The sequence below is a fragment of the Passer domesticus genome, chromosome 2 (assembly GCF_036417665.1).
Source record: "Passer domesticus isolate bPasDom1 chromosome 2, bPasDom1.hap1, whole genome shotgun sequence".
Classification (NCBI taxonomy): domain Eukaryota; kingdom Metazoa; phylum Chordata; class Aves; order Passeriformes; family Passeridae; genus Passer; species Passer domesticus.
The window spans coordinates 61333638-61353392 of record NC_087475.1 but is presented as its reverse complement, the minus strand read 5'-3'; the positions used below and the strand labels follow the sequence as shown (position 1 = coordinate 61353392).

The following is a 19755-nucleotide window of genomic DNA, read 5'->3' as shown; positions in this document are numbered from 1 at the left end:
CAACATGGCTGAGTGTGTCTTGCAGGGAGGTAGATGTAACCATCCCCTGAGGCAAAACAGAGCACAGAATATGATGACAATGGTGTGCAGGTAGATCAAGTCATGCTCTGTTTGGATTAAGTGCTGTTGGAAGCTGAAAAGGGCCTTGTCTGTCTTAGTTATCACAGAATCAAAAACACTCCAGTGGCTGACTGCATCAACTTCCCCATGCAATATGCACAGCCAGTGGCTCTCCAGCTCCAGATAGGACCTTCCCTCTAGAAACTGCATTTTAAATCTGCTTGGTCTTAAAATAGACACAGCTGACAAAGTACATGCAGACAAATGCATAGTGCAGACAGACCCAGAGGGCTGTGACCAGGAGCATGCACTCCTGCTGGAGGCCAGACACTAGCAGTGTGTCCAAGGGATTGGTGCAGGGCCAAGTGCTGCTCAACATCTTCATTAAGGACCAGATGATGGGAGAGAGTGCACCCTCAGCAAGTTCACAGATGCTACAAAACTTGGAGAAGTGGCTGACACAGCAGAGGTTCATGCTTCCATCCAGAGGCGCCTTGACAGGCCGGAGAAATGGGCGGACAGGAACCTCATGGAGTTCAACAAGGGAAAATGTCAAGGCAATTGAACAAGAAGAAATATTCCCAGGCACCAGTACACACTGGTGACCAGCTGACTGGCAGGCAGCTCTGCAGAGAAGGACTTTGGGGCCTCGGTGGATGGTGAGACAACTGTGAGCTGTCATGTGCCCTCACGGCGAAGAAAGCCAACAGCCTCCTTGCATGAGCAAAAACATTGCCAGAAGGTCAAGAGAGGTGACCTCTGCCCCACTGCACAGCCCTGGTGAGGCCACATCTGGAGTACTGTGCCCAGTGCTGGGCTCCTCAGTAGAAGAGAGACATGGACATGCTGGAGAGACTCCATGAAGAGGCTATGAAGATGGTTAAGCAGCTGGAGAATTTTGAGACAAGGAGAGCCTGACAGAGCTGGTACTGTTAATCCTCTGGAGAAGAGAAGGCTGAGGAGAGTCTTATCCAAGTGGACAAATGCTTGATGGGGAGAGTAAAGAAGATGGAGCCAGGCTTTTTGGGTTTTTTTTTGAGCAAGGGGACAGAGGTTGTCACAGGACGTGCTCTACACTTACTGTTAGGTAAAGGAGCAGAAGTGCAGTCCCTGAAGAGCTCAGATTCAGCCCACAATTTGCAAGTAAGAGACCAGCAAATTTTCAGGATGAGCGTCATGTAGCATTTTGCAATTCAAAAGCCTACTGGTGCTACTGACTGCCCTCAGGGAAATCTCTCATAGTCAGCAGGAACCTTATCATTCAGAAAGAAGAAACACAGAACAATAATAATTCAATTCTATGCACTGTCTTTGGATATTCAGTGGCTTTGTTGGGTCCAATTTCTGTGTTTACATGGTAGAATAGGAAGTAGGAAAGACGATAACTCTATTATCAGCTTAGACACTTTACCTTATAGAGCCAAGCAGTCATTACACGGTCCCTGGATTAAGACACCAAGAAAAGCATCTAGATTTTGTTAAAAGAGAAGCTGGGAAAAAGAAAGAATACTGTAATGAAAAAAAAATATAAAAAAAGATTGGAGAAAAAACTTAAGAGTCCCCCAAAAAACCAACTGTGTCAAAAAAAAAAATAAATTAGAAGCTAACATGATAGGGAAGAAAGTCTGTTACTTTGGACTAGATACTGAGGGAGAAAAATAAAATAAAAAGCATCACTTTCTGATAAGGCAGGGCTGCCTGTACCTCTGTAGATGTGCATCAGCCACTACAGGGATGAGAAAGAGAGCTGCAGGAAGAAGGAGTAAAAGGAGATGTTGCAGATAGCAGTACTCAGATCAGTTACTCACTTACAAGAAGCTTGTGACACTTGTGTACATGTGCAGCCACCAGTGCTGCCATAGATTTTTTTTTATTCTCTGATTTTAGTATTTGTGAAAATGGCCCCAGTGGTGCATGAGTTAATATTAACAACGCTATGGTTGGACTTTGTCTGCATATACTTTGTTATCCAGCTCTTTTCTAATTCCTGCTAGGTTGCTCGCTCCCTAAGCTTGGCAGCCAAGAGCTGCTGCACTAAACGTGAGTGAAATGAGAGTCTTGACTGTTCATGGTTTAATCAATAATAGATTTAGGAGATGAAGTCGCCTGTGCTCTTCATTTTTGAATCTCAAGCCCCATCTGCTGCTCACTCACTGATTTGGTCTCATCCTGTGAATGCCTCTCTGATGATCTTGTTTACTACAAGTAAAATACTTGCCACTCAAGAGTTCAGTCAAGTACATACTTTTGCAGTCTTACCAATTATGGAAAATATTGGTATTGTCAAAATACAGTCTCTTTTGCATCATAAATGCTGCCTACTACAACATGAATGTTTATTTTTGAGCATTTTTTCACCTGAAAAAATCTCTATAGAGACTGCAATATCAGACAGAGAAGATCTGGATGAGGACATCCTTCCTCCATCTTGAGTTCAACTTCCTGCTGATGAATAAGATACAAGCTAATCTGTAATACCAGAAAGCACATTTGCATAACAGCCCCACATGCATTTTGTTCACTTTCTTTTGCTACTTCAGTGCCACAGTAGCACATACAGAGCAGGTATGAATATGTAAGGCAACTCTCATGGATTTTCTTAGGAACAGTTGGCAGCAGGCTATTAATATGGATGCTCCAGTGCTGACAATTAGGAATAGGGAAGGACACACACCAGTTGCACTGAGCACCCCATCAGCAGAACATCTGCCTCCTGCCTCTCTCCAAGGCCAGCTATAACTGGCCCAGCAGCACCAGTTGCTCTCTGCTGACTGCTCCTCGTGTAAACAAGCCTCAAACCTTCTGCACGCAGAGTATTTCCACACTCACAACAATATCCTAGGAACTGTGCAGGCAAAACTGGGAGCACTCTGTTCCTCGGTACTACTTCCTGGTGTCCACTGACCTGTGGTTTCTGCTCAAGCAATGTATCGCAGCAGATCCAAATGACAAAATAAACTGCTATGGGCAAGGCAGGAAGATTTGAGGAGTTTGGTCCCAGGAGTTTTACCACAACCTTCCAGTAATGTTTCAGTGTTACTACCTTCAGGACACAGTAGACAGAATCTGCAAAATCTGTTGTGTTGATGATAAACTCTCTCTCCCCCAAAATCAGATCAGTAAACAAAGAAAATTTCCTACCAGACTTGAATTCAGAAAATAATTTTGGCTCAGCTGTAGTGTAATTGGGTGCAAATCCCTCAAAGTGTGTGAAATTTCACCCTTTTACACCAAGATTAAGTGCATCTTAGAACAACCAACTCTTTTCTACGAGGTCACTCCACTGAAATACTGAAAATCTCCATGGGAAGTGGGGGTGGGTCACCTGCATTCTACAGACTTAGCATGCACTGTCACTTCATGTCGCTCACGCCAGATATGGGTGCATCATTTGATTTCTAACGGCATTCATGTGAGATGACAGACGAAATAGGTTGATTTGCGGCTCACCAATAACCATGGAAAAGCACAGTGTTTCAATCACCAAAGAAAGACACAACACATTTCCATGTGTAGCTATAGAGAATGTAGGTAATAGAGTAACTACAGAGTGATATTTTTAAAGCAATTATGCTGGTTCAGCTTCTAATACATAGGACAATCTATTACCTCTAAAGCTGCCCATTTCAGCTATGTTCATGCTGGAGAAGGTTTGTTTTGCTTAAGCAATATCAATCCTCTCAGGAGAAAACAACATCTGCCTGTGTATTTGAAAATTTAACTTCGTATCTTAATTGAAATTGATGCACTCACGAGAAGACCTGCTTGTTGCACTTGTGAAGGGAAGTTTTCTGCAGAAATTTTCTGCAGTTTTCCCTCTCTCAATACTGTGTATCGCTACTTAGTCATGTCTCTAATTGCAGCATATTGGCATGAATATTGGATGATGATTTGGAGATGCTTAGTACCTCAGGAAAAATAATTGCAGCACGACCTCAGGTTTAACCCATCACCTCATTCTTATGCACAGCAGCTACTCTACTCTGTATTTTTAATAGGGATAACTCCTAATTTCCCGCATCTTATTTATTGGAGACTGCTTTATGAATGAGATTTGGGCATTTTTTTTCCCCAAAGCTAAGTAGATTGCTCTTCCATCTCTTTAAAAACTCATGTCCTCCTTTTAAAGAATTTTAGATTCTACCAAACTTGATTATCTGGGGAAAGTGTTAAGGAAGCTTTGCTCCCATTAACAGGTTTAACTTTCCTGTGACAAGATAGACAATGAATTGACACTCCCTTCTACTGCATCTGAATTTTAGGGTTCCTGCTGGTGTAAGAGAAGAGTGGGAGTCAGGCCCTCAGCTTTGCATTCCCCAGTACCTCTTCTCAGCTTGCAGAATCACAGACACAGCAGCTGCTGGGTGTGTGCAGAATTACACACTATCACTTTTCTTTTGGTTTAACTGTCTTGTCATGTTGTCACTTGACACAGCATGGATGTTCAAAAAGTCAACAGAAGTGCAAAACAGCACAGTACAGCAATGGCACAAGAACAGATGAGTACAGAGCATAAAAAACATAAACAGCCATTTGCCATTGGCTGGTATGTGCCCCCACCACAAAAAAAGGTGAAGTAGAAGTATTTGAACTAAATTTGAATATAATATAAACTTCTAGTATAATTTTCTGTGAGAGGTCTGCCCTTATTTCTTTTATGTTTTCTTTTATGTATTAGACGCATTGTAAATTGAAAGCAAACACAATTTTATTTGTAATGCAAACCTGAAATAGAAGATGCGATTAGAATGAAATGTATTTTGTCATTTGCATCATTTATTTACTAAGAAAAAACGTGATTTGGACTGACGATACTTGAATTTTTTTGGCAAAGTGCACAAATATTTACAGATGAAAACAGATTTTGTGTGTGTGTAATGAAATTCTAATATATTATTTTTTAATACTGGAACAATCAAAATATTTCAAAATTTGGAAGCATGTAGTATGCTATATATAATACACATAGCATTCTTCTAATGGTATTTCAAGAATAATTTTAGCTACATTTTATTTTTCAAAGAACGAGGGAAATGCACAAAACGAAACTAAAATATCTCATTTGGGATTAAGCTGAAATAATATCTGTCCATTGAAATGCATTTTCTTCATTATATTTTTGTTTTAGTTGTAGATTAAATCATACTCCATGCACAGCATTATTGGAACAGGCTGGCACATACAGACAGGATGCTTTATAATACATATTGTCAGAGACAAGTGAAATACTGGAGAGAGGAAAGCTGCCTTAGTGCAGACATGCCACTGGGAAGAAGGACTTTGTGTCACTCTTGAAAGCACCTCTTACCTACTAGAAAGCAATGTATACACATTCTATAACTCATCCTTCTGGAGAAAACCATCTGCCACTGCAATCAGCCAAGTTGATGAGAAGAGAAGGAGGTAGACAGAGGATTCTAATAGCAATCTCCATGCTGGCACAAAGGAGAGAGTCAGATTAAATACGTGATGGGTTCCAGGACCACCAAGATACCTGCCAGTAATTTCACACAAAATGAGAAGGGTCCCCAGATCCCTGAAATCTGTGTCTGGTCCCTAGGAGATAAGGTGGAGGCTGAAGAAGGTGGTAGCAGTGACAAAACAGAGAAAACTTAAAGATGCTATAGTAATTTTAGCCTGTCACACCCTTGGTAGGTATTAGACATGACAGTAGCAGAAGTCTGCAGCAGAATATTGACCTCCTTCAGATTGCAAGTCCTTATTACAGCATTTCCAGAAAAATATTAGGAAACTCTAATGACTGTTCTACACATGGATATCATTTTGTGACAGGCTAGCTGCAATGTCCACTGCTGCTGTTATGGTAAAGGGAGAAGAAATGAAGGAAATTATCTAAGACCTCATTGTCAGATTTGGCCTGGGTATAAGGATCCAAAAGATTTATGCTGCAGAAAGATGCAGAGCCTAGGATTTGGGTTTTTTTCATGATACTTCCACTTTATTTGCACAATATTCTTCTAGTGTTTTCAAGGAAATAGTTAACCTACAGAGATTACCTAAAGGATGTTCCTAAAGCACAGCAGAACAGTACCATGGGTGAATATGTGATTTCCAGACTAATCAGTTCACCTTTCTGTACGGTTAGCTTCCTTCTTATTTGTGGATGCTTTGGCCAGTGCAGGCAGGTAATACATAGACTTTACAGTTCACTGAAGATGAGTGATATATCATTTAAAGTATTCCTTTGCTAGGCAAGAACTACATACAGATTCTGTGCTGTCAGCCCTTAAATCTCCAAGACTACGGCAGCAGTCCCCTTGGATCTAGATGATTGTACACATATTTGTTTGAATGCTCTTCTCTAAATTGTGGAGATCGCACACTGTAGATTTGCAGGCCCTGGAGAATTTGGTGCTGCTCCTCTGACATAACAACTGACCAGGCCCAGAGTTAACACCCATACTACAGTTCTCTATAACCACGCTATGCTTTCTTTCTTGCTTTTTGTTCTGTTATTTTTTGCTTGCCTTTTTTTTTTTTCTTTTTTTAACAGTTGTGGACTCTATTCACCTTAAAATCCTTTTCAAATAAATTGAGAAATAAAGCCATACATTTCTTAAAGAAAAAACAGACAGCCATTTCTGAGTACTGCTTCCAATTATCTTCTCCATTTGCTACTGATAACTTCTCAGAGAGCCTATTCTGGCCAGGGTCTGAATGTCACCTGCTATTTCTCTCTCCTTCTTTCAGCTCCATGCCTGACCTTACATGACATCAGTTTGCCCAAAAGGTGGCACTGCATCTTTGAGCATTTTGTGGACTGGTGCAGAAGAGGTCTTCCGTGTAAATAAACAGAGCTTCTTTGCAGATGTGCTAAATATTTTCCAGTGGCTTTCCAACAATGGATCCTTCCTAAAGTGTGTCCTTAAAGTTTTTAATAATTTAAATCTTAGATAAAAACAAAAGCTTGTCCTTGCGTTTTCTGACTTCTAATTTTAATGCTGTGGCTAAAAGCAAGCAGTCCAGCTGAGCACACCAGGGTAAGAAATAGCTCCTCTTTGTGAGGCTGTTTCAGGAGAGTTGTGATTCTGAGCTTCCAGAAAAGCCCAAAAGCTTCCACTGGTACAGGGAAATTGTTGTCCTTTTTGATCACTTGCTCCCTCCATCTCAAAATTTTTGTCATGCAAAAAGTATAGTTTTAATATAAACAGTAAAAGCTCTTAATTAAAACCTCTTTCTCCTGAATGAGCAGGCACAAGTGATAGCCAAGTTTTTCAGGCCCTGGATTGTCTTAGAAGTACAGTTTGGTAAAGGAAATATGAAACTGTTCTTTCCACAACACTCCCCACAAAACAACTGGATTCATATCATGATGGTATGTCCCAAATTAGCTCCTCTGCTGGGCTGCAGTTTCTTTCTCACCCTTGTCTGGTACCACACAGATGTTAGGACCACCACTAATCCATTTACCTGATTTTTGCCAGGTTTCTCACAAAGACTTTTTTGAGCCCTCCTTCCTTGCCTCTTGTGTTTCTGGGTCTTGCTGAGCCCTGGCTCAAGGCACCTGTTTTCTGATTCTCAAAGCTGCTGCAGAGATGCCAGACTCCCATTCTTACTGCCTTCTCCTCTCAAGTCTATCTCTACTCACTTTTTTATCTTTGTCTATGGAAATCCAGCTACTTGCCCCTTTTCTATCTTCTGGTGAGTTTGACTTCTTTTTTTCCTGGATTCCCACTCCCCTCCTTCATTTCCTTTCTTTGGGAAATCAGACTTCAGTTTTCATGTTGACAGTCAGCCTGTCTCTAGTCTTTCACTCCTGGAATTAAAATTCCTGGACTGCTGCCAGATTTCAACTTTCCTGTTGATTGTTAAGAGTTGCTCACTATTCAGCCTTTTCATACCATTTCACTTCCTCTTTTTCTTCCCTGTAATCTAGTCTTTCCTGTGTTTTACAAGCCCTCTGGTGAGTTTCAGTGTCCTAGCACACCCCAACCTGTCTTCCTCTCCCAAACAGCATTCTACCCTGCTTCCCCTGATTCTTTTCCATTGATTTACATCAGCCTGTAATCAGCAGACATCCTTCAATTTTTTTCTTCTCTTTTCTGGTCTTGCTTCTATAGTTGTGTTGCCCTGATTTACACTCAGAGCCCAGTAGAGCAAGGAACTCCACAAAGGGCCAGTTTAGTTGCAGGAAGCTGGCTCTGCAATTGGGAAGGAAAAGGAGCACCCAAAAAGCTTGCAGAAGCTCTGTTTTGGCATTTGAGGTTGATCAATGCCACAAAGCCTTAATGAGAATTTACCATCAAACTCTTGCCTAACTTTTAAAAACTGCACGCCATTATATAGTGCTGGTGTGTAAGATGTACTTCAACTGCAATTATGAGCTTTAGTACAGATGTTGTAGCTATCCATGGCTTTGTGAATGTTTTATAATGATCTCATGCTCCTTTCAGAGTGGCCAAATGAAAAATGCAAAGTGCCACAATGATGAGAACTGACTAACTACTTACATAGATGTGGGGCTATCCATGGGGTAATTAGCAGGCATTAACAATAGAAGCTTAATTCTTAAGAATCTGCCAGAAAGTCTTTTTTCAAATTTTTTTTTCTCATTAATCCAATCATCTTCATGTTTAATTCACTTGTTCTCCAGTGAGAGCTAACAGTACTGCATAAAAATATCTTTTGCAGTAAAATGCATCTTTAACAACTTGGATTGGATACAAAACCAGATTCCCACCAGAAATGATTTTTTATCTCCAAGCATATTGCAGCCAGTTTCCTTCCTAATTAATACCATATCCACCCCCAAATTCCATTTCGGTTCCCAAATGAAAATTGATGAGGCAGTCAACCGCAAATAAGCACAATGTACCACCAATAGTTCAGTCAGCACCATTTCCAGCGTAGCATGGTGCTAAAGCACAACCAGCTTTTATGGTTTCATGTCCCTTGGACTTTCCCTGCATCTACCATGCCTCTATGATAGCTTCAAGTTATACTTACAGAGGTTTTTTTTAACATGAAGTTTGATCAAACGGACACGATCATTCCTGTGTGACAATGAAACAGGATGGGTGAAGTTCCTCTTTTCTGAGGAGCAAAGGCAGGGCCTGAGTGGCAGCACTCTTGAATGGGAGACAACAGGGTTTGGAGCAAAGTAGGGGTGCATGGGGACCGTAAGGTCCACTGAACAGTTTGCAGTACCATTCCCTTGGCATGGTATGCAACTGCAAGGCAACAAAGCTGCAAACAGCCCTGCAGAAGAGGAGTTAAAATTACTTTTCTCAAGGTGAACGGTGTCCCTTATTAGTTGTGGTATGGATTTATCTCACCCCAATGCTCCCAGTCAGTGCAATCAACGCTGATGATGGTGCCAGTGTTTTTAATGTGTTCAGCTTCCTTGAGAACAAAATAATGGCTTGTTCTTGCTGGCCTCCTTGTCAGAATGTTCTTGGGAACTGACATCAGGGAATGAAGTGAAAATCAATGGCTAAATGTGATGGCTATGATCTTCCAAAATATATACAAAGCTTAAATGCCAACAATGCAATCATTCTCCTTCCTCAGCAAAACCTATGTGAAATTCCCTACCGCCTTCCAGAAAAGCCAGTGTGTTTGGCAAAAGAACTCAGACCACCGAAGTCTTTGAGTTTTGAATAAGACGACACTCCACATTCATACAAATGAAAAAGTTTCTGGTTTAGAGAGCCTCATGTTTGCTCACCTTGCCTCTGTACAGAAAATCAAGGAGAAAATCCTGAAGGGTTTGTTTTGCAGTTCAGAGGATATTTACAAAAGAAATAATTTTATTTTGAAGTTCCAAAGCACCGAGAATAAAGTGGCAAAGCTAGGTATTGGCAATAGCCTTTTAAAATAGTTGTAACAGCTATGGACATGTTTTTTTCTGCTGGGGCTTATCCATGAAGCACAGCTGTTGGTTGTTTAAAAAAAAAAAAAAAAAAAAAAGTAATCTTTTCATGTGGATAAAAATGCTCTGGCTCTAATGTTTCTAAATCTATTTACCTAGGTCTAGTAAAGGTTATTTTAAAGGGTAAGTTTTTTCTTTAGGAATTTCTCAGTAAACAGCATATTATGCATACCTCACTGGAGGTATTCTCAAAGCTGCTGCAAAAACTACTTTGAGGTAATGCTCCAGAAATTGGAGGAGTCCCAGCCAGGGGTACTACAAAACTGCCTTAAACATTAACTCTTGCTGTAGCCAAACAGATTAATGGAATAACCAAACAGATTAATAAGAACAGTAACAGGGGCAATTAGTGTGATAGAGCTAGAAGACCCCATACTCCCTACAGACCTCCTATTTCTATACCCAAATGATAACAACTCCCTTGAAAAAGGGCAGTCAGTTAATTTGTTGTAACAATTTGTTATTATAACTACTACTACAACTATGCCTGCTTCTGTTACAACTACTGCTGCTACTGTTGCTACACCACAAATAAATGTGGTGCTTGTAATGGATACGACCTAAAATTCTCTGGATTTACGGGCATGCACAGCACATGGCAGGTTTTATCCTCCTCAGCAGCCTTGATCCTGACCCAGAGGAAAGAGAGTACCAGTACCCTCTATCCCCTTCCAGCCCTTTGCACAGTTCAGACTCTCCACAGAGCAGGAAGCTAATGCCAGTAGTGATCTTTCTTTCTCATCATTAATATTACTAATGCCATCTGTCAGAGGGCACTGCCCAGGGACGCCATCCAAACCAGGGTAACAATGTGCTGAACAAGCATGTAGTAGCAGATGTATTATCACCCTGAAGGAAATAAAACTCCAGAAATATGAATTAGCTGTCTTTTTCATAGGGTTGGGAAGTTAGACTGAATGCCTTGCTCTACAGAAAGCCTTGAGCCACATTCTTTCCAGATTCTTCCCTAATATATAGCTAAAATTGAAATTCAGCTAACCATTTACAGCAGGTGGCTGCTATACATGGAACAAAACCATCATCAACTTCAGCAAGAGCTGGATACAACCCATGGATTGTGAAAGAGCAAACTCATTTCATTACATTTTCTCTTCATTTTCATTCAAATGGAAAACAACTTTCATAAAGTTTGCAAGGCTGCTCAGGCCATCTGCCATTCGTGTAATGATGTCTGGTCCTGTAGTGTTTCTACTGATTGACTATTCCTCTTTTAGTGATGAAGTTTCCAACTAATAAGAATTTACCCTACAGACTGTTCACATGTGTTAAGCTCTAGTTAAAAAAAAAATCAGTTTAATAGGTATATCAACCACTACATAAAGATGTACTGCTTCTGTGTGTTATCTTTCAGTCAATTATATTTGCAGTCCCCCAGTTTTCTAGAAATCAGCATTCATTCTTTTCCCTGCATTTCTATTTTTGTTCATTCTGGTTTACAGAAGCAAAAGTTTGCCTGATGGAAAACCACTGTTTTCCAGATACTTAGGGGACATGTCCTATTTTCATGGAACGGAGGAATTTCCAGCCCCTCATACATTGTGAGTAGGTGAGTCATGCCACAGCTACAGGCTCTCAATATATTTTCCCTGGGGAGCAAATAAACTGTTCAGACCATTACAGTTGCTGGAGTTTATCCTCTAGGGACAAGCCAAATCTTGCCTTCAGCAGAAGTTAATTTCATTCGAGTTTCAACGTATGGATCACAGACTTAAACTGGAGAGTCCTGGAGGCCAGGAGTCACAGTTTCTCCATCTCTCCAGTTCATTGTATTCAGGCTCCACTAACACCTACAGCTTCACAATTTATTTCACTGTGTATAAAAAATTAACAGCACTGACAAAATAAAACTTGGCTGTATGTTCTCCTTGCCTGTAGAGCTTTTTGGCTGCTGAAAAAAATAAATGTTGTAGCTTGGGAAAGCTAAATTCTCCATGTTATTGCCACCACACTGTCTAGACTGTCTGAAAAGAAATTGTTTTGGAATGGCCTCATATTGTTTTTAACACTGACTATTTGTTTCAGTGACTACTTTGTTGGTAGATTTTGCCAGTGTTATGTTTGTTTCAGATTTGGGGGATTTCTTGAGGGGTGAAAAATACTGAGGGCTTCCTTTCTGGAAGAATTGTTTTATAAATATTACTCTTCTCTGTTCAGTAAAACCCAAAGTATGAAAGAGTTTTGAATAGTTTCTCCCTAAAAAAAAAATATTACACCAGCTCTAAGCAGCAGCATCAGGAATGAAAAGTGATTATTTAATATTCAGGGCTTGACCTTGCTAGTCCTCCATATGCACAAGTCAATGTGAATTCCATGCATGGAGGCTTTAAAGAATCAGGTTTGGAGTTTGTAGAGCACAAAAAAGCCAGTGTTCATTTTTGAAATGTCACTGCACATCTAGTCATCAACACAGTAATACAGCACTGCTTAGGCCATTGTGTTTCTCTTGACTTAGTGCTAAATGTCATGGTTTTTCCTGAAGAGCAACTACTCTGATGTGTGTGAAGTTTGGCATTCATTCTGCAAGGGGCAAAGTTCTCTGAGCTTCTAAGCATCTGCTCAAGCCCATGTGCTCCTGCAGCAGGCTTCAGAAAAGGCATCCTTTTATTGCCAATTGTACCAAACTAGAGAGGAAGGTGGGACCATGGACATCCACAGCAACCCACATTTCCCCCTTGGGGTATGCATGTGCACTGCATTTGTACGTAAGGTTTATGCTATTTAGCACCAGATTAATCCAGATAGTATCCTGCTCTACACAAGGACTGCAGTTTTAAACTGAAGCCGGCATTCTGTTTGCTGGCTTCACAAGTTTAAAACTGTGCTTGTTTTATTTGCCCTGAGGATATGCCACTGTAACTGGTGATTACAGTTACCTCCACTATTTTTACTCTCTCCTGTCCTTATGTTCTTCTACTGAAGGCACTTGACAGAAGCACAGCAGCTTGAGAACAGCATATGCAGGTCCCAGTCTTCACCACAATCTTCTCAACACTTCCTCAAAAGGCCCAAATAACATGCAACACATTCTCCAAGGCACCTAAAATTCTGTTTTTGCATGTGGTCTGCACTTCTATGATCTCTCCTCGCTGAGCGCAACCACATTTATTTGACATCATGATCTGAAGAGAAGGAAAACATTTCTTCCATCCCATAGCAGTGGCAAGAGGACTGGCACCTCCACAGAAGTCAGATGTGCAACATAAATTCCTAGGGACAATTTTACCATAACAGCTTCAGACTGTAACCCAGGAAAACATCCTAAGCTGTTCTGCGACCAAAACCATTCTGCCCTTCACTGCTTGAAACAAGGACATTTGGGAAAAATAACATTCCACTAAGTCAGGAGGATGAGCACAGAGTCATAGAAAAAATTGATTGTGAAGGATATTTACAAGCTGGCTTAGTCTGTCCGTGTAGCCTAAGGAAGGGTCATTTATCCCTCCTCCTTGTCTAATTCCTACTGGTCCTCCTTGATAGAGACTGCCATATCTCCACAGGCAATCTGTGCAAGTGCTTCCCTATGCATAGATTTAGGAGATTTTCCCGTTATTCTTGTTTGTGCTATCCATTATGGGAAGAAGGAACAGATTATTTTCTTCTCTTTAAAAATGTCTGTGGTCTGTTGTCATGTCCTCAGTCAGTTTTTAAGTTAAACAATCTCAAGTCCTTTAATCTTTCCCATGAGGCCATACTTTCAATAACACTTTCCTCTGGACTGTCTCTAGTTTCTCTTTTTGATACCCAGAACCGAGCAGACAGCTTCAGGTGAGTTCTTACAAAAAGTGGAACAAAACAGTATGCCTTGGAAGCTGTTCCTCTGCATGTAAAAGTGGATCTGGCTCCCATTTTTGAAAGGAAACTATATTTCAGTTTATAATGCGCAGCAGTATGCATGTCCATTAGCATTTGACTTGTTACAAGAATACTTCTGAAGTGGTTGGCTTTATCTCCAGATATGTTTTATTTTCTATTACAGAGCAGTCTTGAGGTGCATGACCTGCTTCCTTTTGGGATGAAACCAAACCAGAAGGTGCTCCTCAAGAATGCAGTTATTGAGCATTTTCTGCTAATGGGTAGTCAAGTGTAGGATGGAGAGTCATGTAGATTTTTAATGGGAAAATTATATGAGACAGTGTTCATATAAAAATATGTTGAATTAACTGCTTGAGCTGTAAGATGTTGGTATAGACAGAAGCTAAATTGGTATGATGCAGTCTGGTTGTGATGAATCCCAGTGGAACTACTATTTATCTTCCTGTTACCCTTCAGGTCCTTATACATAGTGCAGTCATTTATTCGTTCTGGATTTTTTACAGGAACTGATGTTGACTGATCTTTTTTTCCTGTTTAAGAAGAATAACTACTAATTGTCTTTTTCCCCTGTCTTCTGATACCTTGCTTGACCTCTATGATTCTCAAAGGCTTCATTTTGCTCTACCACATAAAACAGACTGAGGAACACACTCTGATCCTGAGGCCAAATGGGCAGTACAATTCATCTCCACATGGCAAACCTTTCCTCCTGCTTGTCACAAAGGCATGCACACATTCAAGCTGTCCCTCACCCCATGTGGGTCCAGAAAATGTCTGGGAAAATAGTAGAACAAAAAGACAAAAATATGCCAAAGAGATTTTAGCAATAGACAGTTTGAGTGGTCCTAGGACAGCATGTTACCCTATAACCTGTTTCTGCTCTATTTGTCATTGCAGGGGTAGCCAGAACATGATCACTAAACCATTTGAGATCTCCTAACCTAGTTTCATTGTCATGACAATGGCAATGATGCTCAGCTCAGTGCTTATGACACAAGGTCCTTTTATGCCCCTAAGAACTGCAGTAACAGCATGGGGAATGGGAGAAGCCTTTTTAACCCTGCAGAGAGAGAAAATTGCCTGTATGTGACAATTTAGTTTAGGAATCTAACTTATTCCTTGCTCTGCACCTACCCCATAATGAATGTTTCCTTTCTTTTCATTATATCTAATTTTCTTTCCTTTAGTTACTTACTTACTTGCCCTCATTTTCAAATGACCTTGTTATTGTGATTCTGTAATATTCTCTGCTTCCTATTTCAACCCAGGGCTTCTTTTTAGTTGTCATATAGTTACATTATGCAAGAATCATTATTTGGTCCTGTCTTAAAGAAAGAACCCTTAGCTGCTACATAATGCATGTACAGATTCAATGCATTTCTAATGCTGAGAATTTCTCTTCTTTCCCATTGTTCATACAACCAGAAATATTCTGTGGAAAAACTAAAAATAAATCTTCACCCAATAGAATATGGTTTGTAATGTCTCTTGATATGGGCATTATCTCAGATTTAGCTCAGCTTATTTTGTATGGGAGATGGAGTGAGATTCAGCTCTAATTTAATATCTCTGAGATTGATCTGAGCTGTTTGCAGTCTCAGTCACAGGTAATAAGGTGAAGGTACAGTGTCTGGCTGTCTGACTGGACATTTATGCTGTGCTTATCACAGTAACGTATCTAAGCTGCTTTAGAAAAAAAAAGGAACTCTGAAAAGGCAGCAAAAATTAATAATGACCTTCCAATATCATTAACCTAACCTGATTCCTTTGTGCTTGACACCATTCATTTTCATTTCTTTAATGGTATGCCTCCCCATTCTGCAATCCTAAAAATGGCTGGAGTAAGCTCTTTTCCAAGGCTGAGTGGGAAGATGTGTCAGATGCCCTCTGAAAGAGTCATGCCCCCTGATGGAGACTGGAGCTTGAGGCGTTGTAAAGCTCATGTGGCTGCACTATAGGATTTGGGGCTAGAAGGGAAAATACCACAGGAGGCATTGCTAACAGAAGCAGGAGGGAGAGATGGATGGAACCTACAACATCAGAGCTAAATCTCTCTCTTGGAAGTTCTTATCAAAGATAATTCAAAATGAGTAACTTCTGAAATATCTAGGCTACACAATATGGCCTAATGCTGTGGTCTCTGAATTAGCTCCAGAGGAGCTAATATAATTACATTCCTCTGTCAGTCAGCCCAAGCTCCTTATTCTTCTTCAGAGGCAGATATAATTACTCTGGGCCCAGCACCAGCCTAATGCAGCCACAGCTCTGCTGAGACTGAGCCAGGACGTGTGCTGATGCTGTGCTGGACTGGTCACTCTGAGCAAGCCTGCTCAGTGGTGGCTCAAAATTGTCCTCCCAAACCCTTCTGACACATTTCAGGTGTGTCTTATAACCAGTCTGTCAAAGTAGACCCCAAACACAAATGAACTGTATGGCTGGGTTGAGGAAGCCATAACCAGGGAATATGTGGTTTCTCCTTCATATCCTTGCTGCAGAGCAAGGAACAGCATCAGGTGTCAGACTACACATGACATATAGCCACAGAGCCATAGAATTGTGTGGGTTGGAAGGGACCCCCTCTGCAATGAGCAGAGACATTCTCAACTAAACAGGTTGCTCAGACCCTCATCCAACCTGAGCCTGAGGGAGTTTCAGAGGAAAAAAAGCAGCCCAAAGAGACTGAAAAATAATTTCCTACATTATTAACAGAGGTATCCTAACCTAGCTTTTACTTAAATACTGCTTTTTCTTGCTGCAAACTAGCATGAGACAAACATTGTAAGTGAGGCAAACAGAATGCCGGCTTCATTTTTAGGACATCTCCCAGAATAATCTTCTGTATTGAGAGAAGGACAGTCAGTTTTTTTCTGTGAGTTATTTTGAAATTCAAGCTTTTTACCTCTGCTTCTTTTCATTATAACTTAATCAGTACATGAAAAATTGTTTGGATTCCCAGACTCACATTATGAAACTTTTATTTCTAATGAAGGCCATTGGGCCTATCAGCACTGTTTGTGATTATAAGCTGATGTGACACTAGTGCTGTCTCATTTAAGTGAGGCACTGTGGGCCACTTTCAGTATCATCAGACCCCACAGGCTAACCCAGTGAACACAGTAGACATTTTTCGTGACTTGAAGCAGCCTCTGGATCAGGCTGATAAATGACACACAATATCCTGACTTATAGTGACTTATTTTTCCATCAGTGGTATAAGAGGTTGGACCCTGGCAGCTGTGGGCTGGAGGCAGCCGGAATTGCTCACCCTGCTTTTGTTGACCCTCACAGTGTGAGACAAAATAAACACTAATTAAACTTTGCACTATACCATGGCTGTACCAACAACACTCTTTTAGAGAGCTGCCTACCCAGCAAGACCAGCCTGGATATCCTGCAATTGCTTGCATGCTCAGCAGTATCAGAAATATCACCAGGGACACTGGTGCTGCCTTTCAGCAGTAGGGTTTGGATCTATTACACCTCTATTTCACCAGGAGCCTCAAAGAAATCAAGAGGCTCAAGGGTGAAGAAAGCATTCCAGCATGAAAGCCTAAGAAACTAATTTGTCCTGAACTAGTTCTAAATTCTAGATTAAGTATCTCAACCCTTCCTTAGATTCTGTTCAGGCTCATTTTTTAAAGCATGGTAAAAATCTGAAGGTAGCCTCATGATGTCTTCAGGACACAGCCTGTTTGTTCATTTCTATTTGTGCAAAGTTTGGCACAACAGGACTCTTACTCCAAGACTTTGGGATACCTGGGAGTGCAGAAGACATACAGCAGTTAAGAGATGGAGTGTCTGAAGCCAGGGGATAGTTAGCCACGGAAGCCAATCCACAGTTCTTCACTCTCCATCAAATTTGGTAAGTCATGCTGAACTCAGTGGAAAGTCCTCTTGGGGAATCTTGACTCATTTGAGTGACTGTGGTGTTCTCCATCAAGCCATGACATGTTTATGGGCTAAATGAACTTCACTGCAGCAGTCGTGCTGCATTTTCCATTCCATAAAACACACTGTGCAATTTACTGTTCTCTCTTCTCCTTTCCAATTTTTCTAATCTAGAAGAACAGTAAGCACATATATTGCTTTTATGAGGGAAAGTTCTGAGAACCTGGCGACTTGCCTCGCCTCCTCATTTCTTTGTCTTGGACAACAGGCAGGATATTTTGTTGCAGCAAAAGATTGAGTAGAGTTCTGTCCCTCTAAAATCAGCTGCAGAAGAGTACAGGACAGAGCCAGCATGTTGAGGTCTTTGGGAGAGACGGGATAATAAATCACCTCATTACTTCTTGTTTCTCATTACAGCCAGTATCAGGAGGAATGTGTCTAATCTAACTGTGTGGCACTGCTTTGGCATGGATGAGAGAAGGGTAAATAAGGTTTAGAGCCCATTCTGTCAGCTCTACTCTCAATATCTCCCACCTAGAACAGATTCTGACATTCTTGTGCCCCTGGGGTGAGAGTGTGCATTCTGGATGAATTTCAAAGGAGTAAAGAATAGAAATCGTGCCTCAGAATTTGGGGGTTGGCCCCTGTACGTGTGACAAAAGACACCCCGGGACTGCCTAACTAGGCACAAAATTATTTTGCATATCTGCTAGAGCTCTGCATCTTTTGGTTGTTTATCTAATACCAGTTTATCTATTCTCCCCCTTGACACAGGAGGCTGTGAAGTGAATGATTATTTTTGATTTACGTGTGCGTCTCCATCCTCAGGTCTCCCAGACAAGCCCTTTTAACTCTCAACCACATTCTAGTGCTCCTTTCAGTGTGGTTCCTGCACTCAATGTAAACAGACAAGAGGATACTAAGGGACCTTTCCTTGGTGCATCCATACAGGGAGAAGGTCTGAAAGAGTCCAAGTGCTTATGGGCAGAGTGGTCAGAATACCTGGGAAGGACTTATGTTTACCTGCTTGTTTTCAGTATGTGGTAGAATCAGGGATTTCCTTCTCACACAGGTGAATTATTCCTTGAGTAGACACATTGGAACTGTTTGCATCAACATTTTCATTTCTTTATAAGAAAGGAGTTCTCTGTCTGCCTCTTACTTGAGGACTGGTGGAGCTGTCTGTATTAGACATTCAGGGGAGGATTTGGATTAGATCTGCATGACTGTCACTGAAGGAGAGCCTGTGCAATGCTGCTTTCAAGTCTTATAGCATCAGCCTCTGCATCCTCACTGTCTTGTACCCTATTCTCCAAAGCAGGTAGAGGTGGATATGGTTTGAGAAAGGGATGTGACTTCTGTGCCAATTCACAGTTAATACTACAGAACTTTCCTGTTCTTCAGATGAGGAGATAGACCACTTCCACATTGGATGAAGATTCAGCAGATGGAAAGTGTTGGTGGAACTGTCACAGTTTCCCTGCAGATATACCCACAGTGGCCTGACCTTCACTGATGTCCAGCATAAAGCCATGAACAATCTTCAGATGAAATAATTGAAGTGCCAGTAATATTGCAGCTGTGACACCATGGAGCCAACTCTCTACTTCACCCCTCCTCTGTTAAATAATTCTGATGACTAAAAAAGGAAAGAAAATATTTCCTGCTTCACGCACTCAAGAAACAGATGTTGCCATTGATGAGCTTAACAAAATTGCAGCAACCAAAGCCTCTGAGTCATCTGGTTCATCCCTTTAGCTCAGAATTAGTTATAAGAATGCCTTCATTAGCTCTTTTGCAGTATAGCAAATATAGCCTCCTGTAAAAGGGAGCAGGTGGAATGAAAAAAAAGTATCTGTCCATTAGCACAAAAAAGTAGAAGTCTGCAAGGCAAGGTCATGGTTTTCTGTAAAGCTTGAGAGATGTCTTTCATAATGTAAATGCTACTGAAACTATCTTGACTGAGTGAGAATCTCTCAATATTTATAGAGGTGTTAATAAATACTGTAAGCTGTTAGAATGCAGACTTGACCTTCTCAGGTACATCTGACTTTTCCTCCTCTTTTTCCTACAGGGAATAT

The 19755-nt window shown here is 40.9% G+C and overlaps 1 long non-coding RNA gene across 1 annotated transcript; it reads left to right on the top strand.

Moving 5' to 3' along the window:
* The first annotated feature begins 13715 nt into the window (after nt 1-13715).
* Nucleotides 13716-19638, top strand: LOC135293982 (uncharacterized). The gene is made up of 3 exons (XR_010356094.1): nt 13716-13738; nt 17503-17648; nt 19079-19638. It is a non-coding gene; the product is annotated as an uncharacterized LOC135293982 (long non-coding RNA).
* The last annotated feature ends 117 nt before the right edge of the window (nt 19639-19755 follow it).